The sequence below is a fragment of the Myxine glutinosa genome, chromosome 2 (genome assembly GCF_964187855.1).
Source record: "Myxine glutinosa chromosome 2, kmMyxGlut1.1, whole genome shotgun sequence".
Taxonomy (NCBI): Eukaryota; Metazoa; Chordata; class Myxini; order Myxiniformes; family Myxinidae; genus Myxine; species Myxine glutinosa.
In genome coordinates this window covers 51994639-52004503 of record NC_136262.1, presented here as the reverse complement: position 1 = coordinate 52004503, position 9865 = coordinate 51994639, and the positions used below count along the sequence as shown (strand labels likewise).

Below are 9865 nucleotides of genomic sequence, written 5' to 3'. Positions count from 1 at the left end.
ATAGAGCTGGACAAGGTCAGCCAATCTGAATACTGGTGCCGTCTCCTCATCTTGTCTGGTTTCTTCAATGTAGAGGACGAGTTCAGCGAAGACAACTGCCGACATTGCTCGCTCTTGTTTTGTGTCCTGTGATCCTGTTGACTGGGCCTTTCTTGTGCGATTGTAAAGTCCTATCAAGCACCGTGGGTGATACTGGGCGTCCAACGATATCATGTCCCCACCACTGAGACGGCCCAGCAGTTCTGTATCACCAAGAAGGGTTGCACAGGCACGCACCCGTTTGTCCATTTGGAATGTTGCAGCTTTCCGAAGACTGTCAGCCCCAGCAGGTTGTTCACAGAAGAAACAATTTTCTGGGACCTTCTTCTCTGTACTCGATGAGCGTGAATGTAACCTGGTGCATTTGCATGCAGCTTGTTCCTCATCGCTCTCACATTCTTTCTTGAGTGCTCTCTTTTGTGCTCTCTGCAGTTTGGTGTTGTTGTACTGGAGCCTGCATGTCTGATGATATTTTGCACCATGTGCAACCATCGCAGCTTCAATGCCATGACCATCATCGAGTCTTTCCAGGTGAAATTATCCTGGAAGCTCTCCAAGTTCACTGAATTTGACCAAGTTCTCTGCGAGTGAACTGTACCCACTCCCAATGTCTTTTCTCTTTGATTGGTCAGGTTTGGTCAGTGTCTCCGTCTTGTCATCTTGACATATAAGGCATAACTTCCAGTCAGTTGTGGTGAGGTGCTGTGATGTTGATGGTGAAGTTCGCTCAACATCAGCTAGTCTGAAGCTCTTGGACATGGTGGAACTGTCTTCTGAATCTGCAACGATACAATGATATAATGTTAACATTTTGTTATATATATAATAGAGGGGTTTCCTCCGCCATACTAATGGAGAGGAGGATAATTCCTCTATATCGTAGAGCATTTAGCTTGGCACACTTAGGGAATTAGTTTTGTGAGATTATGCCGGAATTAAATTTTCACCCATACCGGAGGCAAGAAGAGAAATAAAATCACATGAGATTCTTTAGTTAAAAAATATTCCCAAATTTATTGAATATTTACAAAACATTTGAATTCATAAATTCTTACAATATTTACACAGCCAAGATTTAAATATAAATCAGTCTAAACTCTTATTAGGTTGGACAGTACATTTTCCAGACATACCCCGTTCTGTTAATTACAGCCTTCGTGTTAAATTCAGAACATGTCAAAACTGTCAGTGTGGAATACACACTTCACTCAAAATACTACTTTATATAAAACATTTCTAATTTAAAGCCTTATAGTAAGAATTTCAGATAAACCCCAAAAAAGTAAGACCAGGTTGGCTATTAGACAACCTGCCTCTGTCGTGCCCACCAGACAAGTGGTTTTAGCCAGCACACATGTGTATCAGGTAAGCTTGTGCTGAGTACATCATACCTGAACAACTCAGTGAGGCAGAACACAGCAGTGCACACCAGGGTGACCCCTTCAGTGCATAAACCAATTAACCTGTCCACTGCAGGGCATATAGAAATGAAGTTATTTTCTGCATATAATAATAATATAAGTTCAGTTCTATATAACAATTTCTGTTATCACCACTACCACTACAACTACCACTACTACAAGCTTTGTCTGGAATTTTGTGGACTAACAGACAAACAGACATACAGACAAGCTGGGATCAAAACATTACCTCCTTCCACCATTGAGTGTAGAGGTAAACATCATGGAAATTATATCATGCCCTAGATTTAATTCATGCTTACCCGTGTATTTGCTTCACTGGTTCACAAGGTCTTTTGCATACATGTAATTCAGACTCTCGTCTTCATTGCTGACCACACAATGTTGTCTAGCTGAGCCCAGATTGTATGTAATTAACTCATTTATGTGGAGTCACAAGGTGATTTAAACACAGCCACACACAAAGAACACAGTTGATGTGGGTCAACACACATGCAGCCTCTCTACTCTTTTATTTGGGTCAGGGCTGTGATTAAAGACACTAGGGCATGCCGTACTATATATATATCTAAAATTATATCCCCCCCCTCTATTTACATGAAATGGTTTGGTCCATTCGCAAAGCCAAAGCGAACGGTTTGCGAGTACGGTGACAATCCCCCCCCTCTATTTACATGAAATGGTTTGGTTCATTCGCAAAGCCAAAGCGAACGGCTTGCGAGTACGGTGACAATCCCCCCCTCTATTTACATGAAATGGTTTGGTCCATTCGCAAAGCCAAAGCGAACGGCGAACGGCTAAATCGCCATAGCCGTACCCGTATGCTCTCACATCACGCATCTCACATCACGCATCATGTTTTTAATTGAATTACTATCCGTAATGGCGCACGCTCTCACAGGAGCTCCGGAAGGTCGCATATCGCAGTTACGATGAATCGCAAATTAGTTTTAATTAGTTTTAAAACATAGTTTAACGCCAACATAGCGCCAACATAGTTTGCCAACGTGAAATAAATGAATACGCTCTCAAATGTGCCGTCCGAGGCAGAGTCTGTTCGCCACGTTCGGCACACGTATAGCTCGCTGCTCTCTGATTGGTTGAATCGTTTTTTGGACATAGCTCGGTAACTACTTGTCCGATTAATTTCAAACCTTGAAAAGGCACATCCTCGGGTCCCCAGCAATATACCTGGCAAGTTGCAAGTATATCGGACCCGTGGTTGTCGAGAAACAGCGGTCACAGACAAACACACACACACACAGACACACACACACACACACACACACACACACACACACACACACACACACACACACACACACACACACACACACACAGAGATTAGTGGAATTATAGATAGATGTAGTGGAGTCATGTTTGTAAACATTGTTAAAGACATGCTACAGTGCATTGTTAAGGAAACAAGACAGATGGAAGCCTATACAAGAAATTTCTGTACTCTAGAAACACAAAAGATGGCTTAAAGGGTCTAGGAAAAGGGGATTATGCATGTTTGGTATTTATTGACAATATGAATGTAATGTTACATAAAATATGCATATGAAAAACACAAATGAATGGGTCACTTTGTTTCCTAATGGGATATGAATTTATATTTTAGACTGCCAGTATATATGAGCTTGTCTGAGTTGTTACTAGTGATTTAGTATAGTTTTTTAATTTATTTATATTTACAGAACTAAGACATTCTTTTCAAAGTATTGTGTTGAATCCAATATTTGCCTAGATAATTTCCAAATAAAATTATATAACAGACTGTGATAGATAATATTAAGTTGAAATTGGTACCATTGGATTCCTTGCCCCCAAAAACATACATTTAGATACCAGAATCAAGTCAATAGCTGCATTACGTCCAGAGATAATAGCAAATGTAGATTTCAAGTGGCGGCCATTTTGAAATCCAATATGGCGGACATAAAGAGAGAATTTCAAGTGGCCCAATATCTGAAAATGTTCGCAACATATTAATGTACATTTGTGCCAAATTTGGTGCTTGTATCACAAAATGCACAATTCTTTTGAATATTTGGGCTAAGCCGCCCCACTAAAAGGTCGGTCTAATGAAACAATTTCACCAAACTGCAACTGATTGTTTTATCACCCATTGACTCACTTGTACGTCGTCACCTCCTGACTTGGCTGGAGTACAAACTAGCTGGAGTACCCGGCGTTGCCCGGGGAAATTCGTGCGATTGAGGAGGAGAGGAAGAGGGAGTGGGTGGGGGAAGGAGGAGGAGAGGATGAGTGGACAGGGGAAGGGGGGGGGGGGTAGGGTAGGGTGAGGGGAGACATGTACGGTATATATACATATATATATATATATATATATATATATATATATATATATATATATATATATATATATATACATATACATATATATATATATATATATATATATATATATATATATATATATATATATATATATATATCTTTTGGGAGGAAGGTTTTGTAAGTGTCCTCCGTTTCGGGGGTGGGGAGGGGGAGATGAGGGAAGGTGGACAAATTTACCCATGCGAAGAATGCTTTAACCTCAGCCTTGCCCAGGTATAAAGGAAACTGTAATACCCCATGCCATCACCACCAGGTGGCGCTACACAATACGCATTTATACAGAGAAACTTCCAAGAAGCTTGCGATACCCACATTCCAGGCAGGAATTTGTAAGCTTGCCACGGTGATAACTCGTATCCTCTTGCGAAGGACACCATGGGATCTTTAATGTCCACCAACTAATGCTGGCAGACGGGACGCCAAGTTTAACGTCCATCTGAGTGACGACACACACATTGCTGCATTTCCCAGGCTACGAAACACCAGGGTGGAAATTTATAGTTGGCACAATATGCGAACGCAGGTAAGACAGCTCGGAGGTGAAACGTGGGCACAAGCAGACGCTTTTCTGCAAAAGTGACGTCATTTACGAGTAGACGCGCAAATAATTCAAATGCATTCCAAAAATGGAAAACTATTTTGCATAATTCACAACATAATCCACAATAATTGGTATAATTTTAGATTTTTACTTGTGATATGTCGCGGATCTACAAGAGCTTCGTGTTGCTGTTACCTGAGGTGGATGGAGGTTATGTTTTCACCTCTGTCTGTTTGTTGTGGACGGATTCAAATTTGGTGGAGAGATTGGGTATGTGACAAGGACGAAATGATTCGATTTTGGTGAAGATCTAAATACGGATCTGCATACGAGAATTTTTTTTTTTTTAAGCGATTCTTCACCATTGAGTGATCGGGCCAAAAGCGGTATAGAGCATATTATTCCAAAAAGTTGTGGATGGACAATGGCAAAACTTGGTGGATGAGTTGGTTTGGTGACAAGACCAAGCTGATTAGATTTTGGTTCAGGTCCGAATCCAGATCCGGCCTATCAGTGGGATACAAAATGTAAACTGTTCAGCCTGGTGGAGGTGTGTGCTCTACCAATTACCGTTCTAGTTTGATATTGGGTCATTCCTGGTGGAACTTTATGTCATCTTTCAACTTTGGTTCAGGTGAGAAGCATCGGAGATTTGCAATGTCGCGCCATTGCCCACGCTCTCGTTTTCCATGTGCCTATGATCTGACCTTGGTACTACCAGCACGTATGCAAGATTTGGCAGAGATCTGTCCAGCCCTGTTTTTTTCCTATGATTTTCAGATGTGCACACACACACACACACACACACACACACACACACACACACACACACACACACACACACACACACACACACCTTGCTTAATACAGTAGGATATAGCAAAGGTATAAATTCCTTCCCTTTCGATTAAACTCCCAAAATCCTAACTTACCTGCCATAACTGACTCCGTGAACACCTGACGGTCAGAAGAGTACTCGCACAAGTCCGCAGCCCAGACGAAAATCAAATTACGACTCCAAAGTGTCTGCGACGTCACGAGCGCCTTTTCGCTAAAAGAGCTTCATCAGCGGCGATGATTATCAGCGACCGGGGCTTCCTGGTTATTGTGAAACAAACAAACGAACGAAAAACTGCCGTGAAAATAATATCAAACAAAAACTCAGCAAGTTTATACCCATAGGATTCTTTATGTAACTTTTTGAACTTTGGAATACTTTTTTTCAGGGAACTAATTTCACCTTCGGGGGTAGGAATATGTTCGTGTGTGTGTGTGTGTGTGTGTGTGTGTGTTTTTCCAAAAAGAACCAAATATAGGAGTTGGGGAAAGGAGGGATGAAGGGGTAATGTGTCCCGCCAGGATCCTCCAGAATCAAAATCGGTACAATGTTGATATTAAGTACATCGAACAAGGATTTTGAGATTCTTTAGCAGATCCTTTTGAAATAACTATGGGAATTCATGGAATATCATTCATTATAAGGTAATTATAGGTTGTTTGTGTTTTGTATACACGTTTGAGGCTTGTGTAAGAGCAAGAGCAGAAAGAATGGAGATAACAAAATGGAAAGGGGGAAACACCAACATCAGAATAGAAATGAGAGTGAGAGTGAGATCATGAGTATGGATGTGGGATGGGGATGGCTCTGACCTGTGTTGATGAACAACTGACTTGAAGCCCTAGATAGAAGAATGGGACTGAATAGACTGGGTAAGTTGGTTTCACAGGGGAGAGAAAAGAGGAACAAAATGAGTAGAAGTGAGCAGTGAACTTGGATTTTGGTGATGTTAGTTATCCTGCAGGATGGATGGCGCAGTATGCCCAAACTTTTGGCATTTATAACATCTCTTTTGAAAAAAGATGCGAGCAGACGACCACTTTTTTGAAATACCGACTTCTTTCCTTGAATCCCTCACAGTGTCCATGTGTTTCATACCTCATTCCACCCCCCTCCCCCCCTCCTCCCCTCATTCCCATGCCTCCTCCCCCAAGCTTCCTCCCTCCCACAGATCTCCCAATGTCCCTGTTCTCCACTTCTGTACTTGTGTGCTTCCCTCTCTCCCCATCTTGTCTCCAGCCCCATTTACTACATGTTTTTAATGTGTCCGTTTTTTTTTTTGTGATTAATGTTAGCTCTTACACGAGCCTCGATCTTGCATACAACAACAAAAAAAAGACCCAAAAAGTCGTTGAGACCTAAAAGTCCCTGAGGACCCAAAAGTCCCCAAGAACCCAAAAGACCGAAGATTCCCCCCAAGGACACAAAAGTCCTCAATGTCCCAAAATACCCTTAAGTCCCCAATGACCCAAAAAATCCTTGATGACCCAAAAGTCCCTGAGGCCCCGAAAGTCCTCAAGGACCCAAAAGTCCTTGATGACAAAAAGTCCCCATGGACACAAAAGACCCAGATGACCCAAACGTCCTTAATGACCCAAAAGACCCCAAGGACCAAAAAAAGTCATTGATGACCCAAAAGTCCCCAAGGACCCAAAAGAACCAGATGACCCAAAAGTCCTTAAAGACCCAAAAGTTCCTAAGGACCCAAAAAGTCATTGATGACCCAAAAGTCCACAAGGACACAAAAGACCCAACAGTCTCCGAGGACCCAAAAGTCCCCAAGGACCCAAAAGGTCCTTGATGACCCAAAAGTCTCCAAGGACCCAAACGTCACCAATGAGCCAAAACACCCAGATGACCCAAAAGTCCTTAATGACCCAAAAGACCCAAATGTGCAGTGAGCACGTGGGCCGGGCAGCTCCGAACAGCACAGTAGCACGTCAACCAGGCAGTCCTGAACAGCGTGGCAAGCACTTTGACCAGGCAGCTCCGAACAGCGTGGCAAGCATGCCGACCAGGCAGCCCCGAACAGCGCGGCAGCATGTCGACCAGGCAGCTCCGAACAGCGTGGGAAATCGGGTACCAGCCTGCTTCCTTCACTTCAGCCAATGTATATAACAGCACCACCAATCTTTGTTATCAACTCATCAATCTCGGGTAACAGAGGAAGAAAACGGGGGATCAACCGGGCAGCAACTTTCACACTCTTACCTATCTTGAAGGTAAACTACACAATCCCTGCAAATCATTGAATCTCGATCTTCTCTAGGAGGTGCTCAGGGAGTGGGAAGGGGTCGTAATCTGGTGTGGAGACTTCAATAGCCATAACTCTCTTTCGGGCTCCAATATCAAGGATAAAAATGGTGAGTGCATCGAAAGCATCATTGAGGAGTTCGACGTGGTGCCGTTAAATGATGGAAGTGGGACCTGCTTGAATCCATCCTGGGGGAAAACCTCCCCCCTTGATCTCACCTTCATATCTTCGTCTGTAGCAGCAAGATGCAAGTGGTGGGTGCACGGGGATAATCTGGGGAGCGACCATTTCCAGTGTTCACAAATCTTTTAGTTGAAAGGGAAATCAAGGCTGCTGGTAGCCCTCCCTCCTGGAATTTCTCCAAGTCTGACTGGGCTTCCTTTTCTCGTCAGTACTCCGAGGGAGTGAGGAAAGATCTTGCAAGTGGGAATACTGCGGACTTCAACAGCTCTTTAGTTCAGACCGTGAAGGCCATCGCCCAGGGAACAATCCTTACCTGCAGAAGCTCATTGGGCAGGAAAACCAAAGTGCCTTCGTGGAATGTCGAGTGCGGGAAGACCATCCGCGAAAGGAGGGAGGCTCTGAAGAAACTGAAGAAATCCTTAAGGATGGATGACGTAATAGAGTACAAGAGGAAAAGAGCCCAGGCCCAGCGGGTCATAAAACGTGCCAAGACTGCTTCTTGGCGGTGCTTCTGTTCAGCCATTAGCCCGGACTCCTCTCTTCAATCCGTTTGGAGGAAGGTGAAATCCATGAGCGGTATTAAAGATGGGGGAGGGGTCATCCCTATACTCGTTTCTCCTGATGGAACCTCCTCCACGAATAAGGACAAGGCCGAGGCCTTGGGCAAACATTTCTCTGACTTGATTAGAGAAAATAACACTGACACGGAGTCCAAGGTGTCCAGGTTCCAGTTCCAGACCCAGCACAGAAAAATCCTCAATGACTGGTATCCCAAAAATTCTCTTCTAAACCTGGACTTCTCCCTCTGGGAACTTAGGCAAGCGGTTCATAAGTCTCGGAACAGTGCCCCTGGCCCCGACCTATTGACCTTTCATATGTTTACGAATATGGAAGACAAGGTGTTGGGCGTGTTTCTCGACCTATTTAATAGAATTTGGTCTTTAGGAGAACTGCCCCATGAGTGGAAACACTCTATAAGTTGATGACATTCTCTCTCGCCATCCAGGTGCCGGTATTATTATAATGGGAGATGTCGATCACCTCGATCTGACTGCACTTCTTATCGGCCACAATCTTAAGCAGGTTGTAGACCAGTCGACAAGAAATAATGTCGTACTGGGCAAAATTGTGACAAATATGAAAAACCTCTGCAGTTCTGTTCAACTTGCTGCTCCAATCGGGCAAAGCGATCACAGCGGGGTAATGTGGTACCCGAAACAACATCTCTCTTCCAATAATGATACGAAGCGCAAAGTTATCCGCCCAATGCGTAAATCAGACATTCGTGCTTTTGGTGAATGGATAACACATCATGACTGGACAGATGTTATTAGCAAATGTGACGTTGAAGACAAGTGCACACAATTCTATATCGAGTTGAATTCTGCAATTAACACTCACTTCCCGTCTAAGATCATTAGACTCCATGTGGCAGATAAACCATGGATAACATCGGAAGTGAAAGTGCTGATTCATAAACGTCAAGACGCATTCCATAGAGGATCCCCCAGCTGGAAAAACCTCCGAAATAAGGTTCAACGGAAAATCAATGAGGCAAAGCAAGACTTCTAAAGTAACCGAGTTCAACGATTGAAGTGCGACAACCCGAGCTCATGGTATCGTTACATTAAACTCATGACGTCCAACACACAACAGGAGCTGATTATCAACTTGCCAGGCATTCCGAGCAGCGACTCCTGAGCAATTTCAAACGCCATTAATTCTTACTTTGTTTCAATTATGAGTAGTACATCCCCATTACACAAAGACAATATTCCAGCTTTTTTTCCTTTTCCACCAAATAGTGTTCCCATGGTGCAACCAACGATGGTCTATAAAGAACTATTAAAGACCAAAGTGGGGAAGAGTTGTGGGCCGGATGGCATCTCTCCTAGACTTATACGAGAGTTCGCCATGGAACTAAGCATCCCTCTCTGTGATATTATCAATGCCTCATATAAACAAGGTGTTGTTCCCAGTCAATGGAAGAAATCAATAGTTGTTCCTCGACCTAAACAATCACCACCGACACTGGACAAGCCGAGACCGATTGCATTAACTGATCATTTTGCGAAGCTTGCGGAGCTATTCCTGCATCGATGGCTCATGTCTGACATTTCTGGTAACATCGACCCTCAACAGTTTGGGAACCGTGCAGGTATGTCCTCCACCCACTATCTCATACAACTGATGGATTTCCTGTATGGTAGAGCTGACAGACGAGT

At 43.5% G+C, this 9865-nt stretch overlaps 1 long non-coding RNA gene across 1 annotated transcript; it reads right to left on the bottom strand.

Annotated features, from left to right (window-relative positions):
• Positions 1-230: 230 nt before the first annotated feature.
• On the bottom strand, positions 231-5459 carry LOC137421803 (uncharacterized). The gene is made up of 3 exons (XR_013622561.1): positions 5298-5459; positions 1431-1509; positions 231-818 (listed from the first exon to the last, which is right to left on the bottom strand). It is a non-coding gene; the product is annotated as an uncharacterized LOC137421803 (long non-coding RNA).
• Between the last annotated feature and the right edge of the window lie 4406 nt (positions 5460-9865).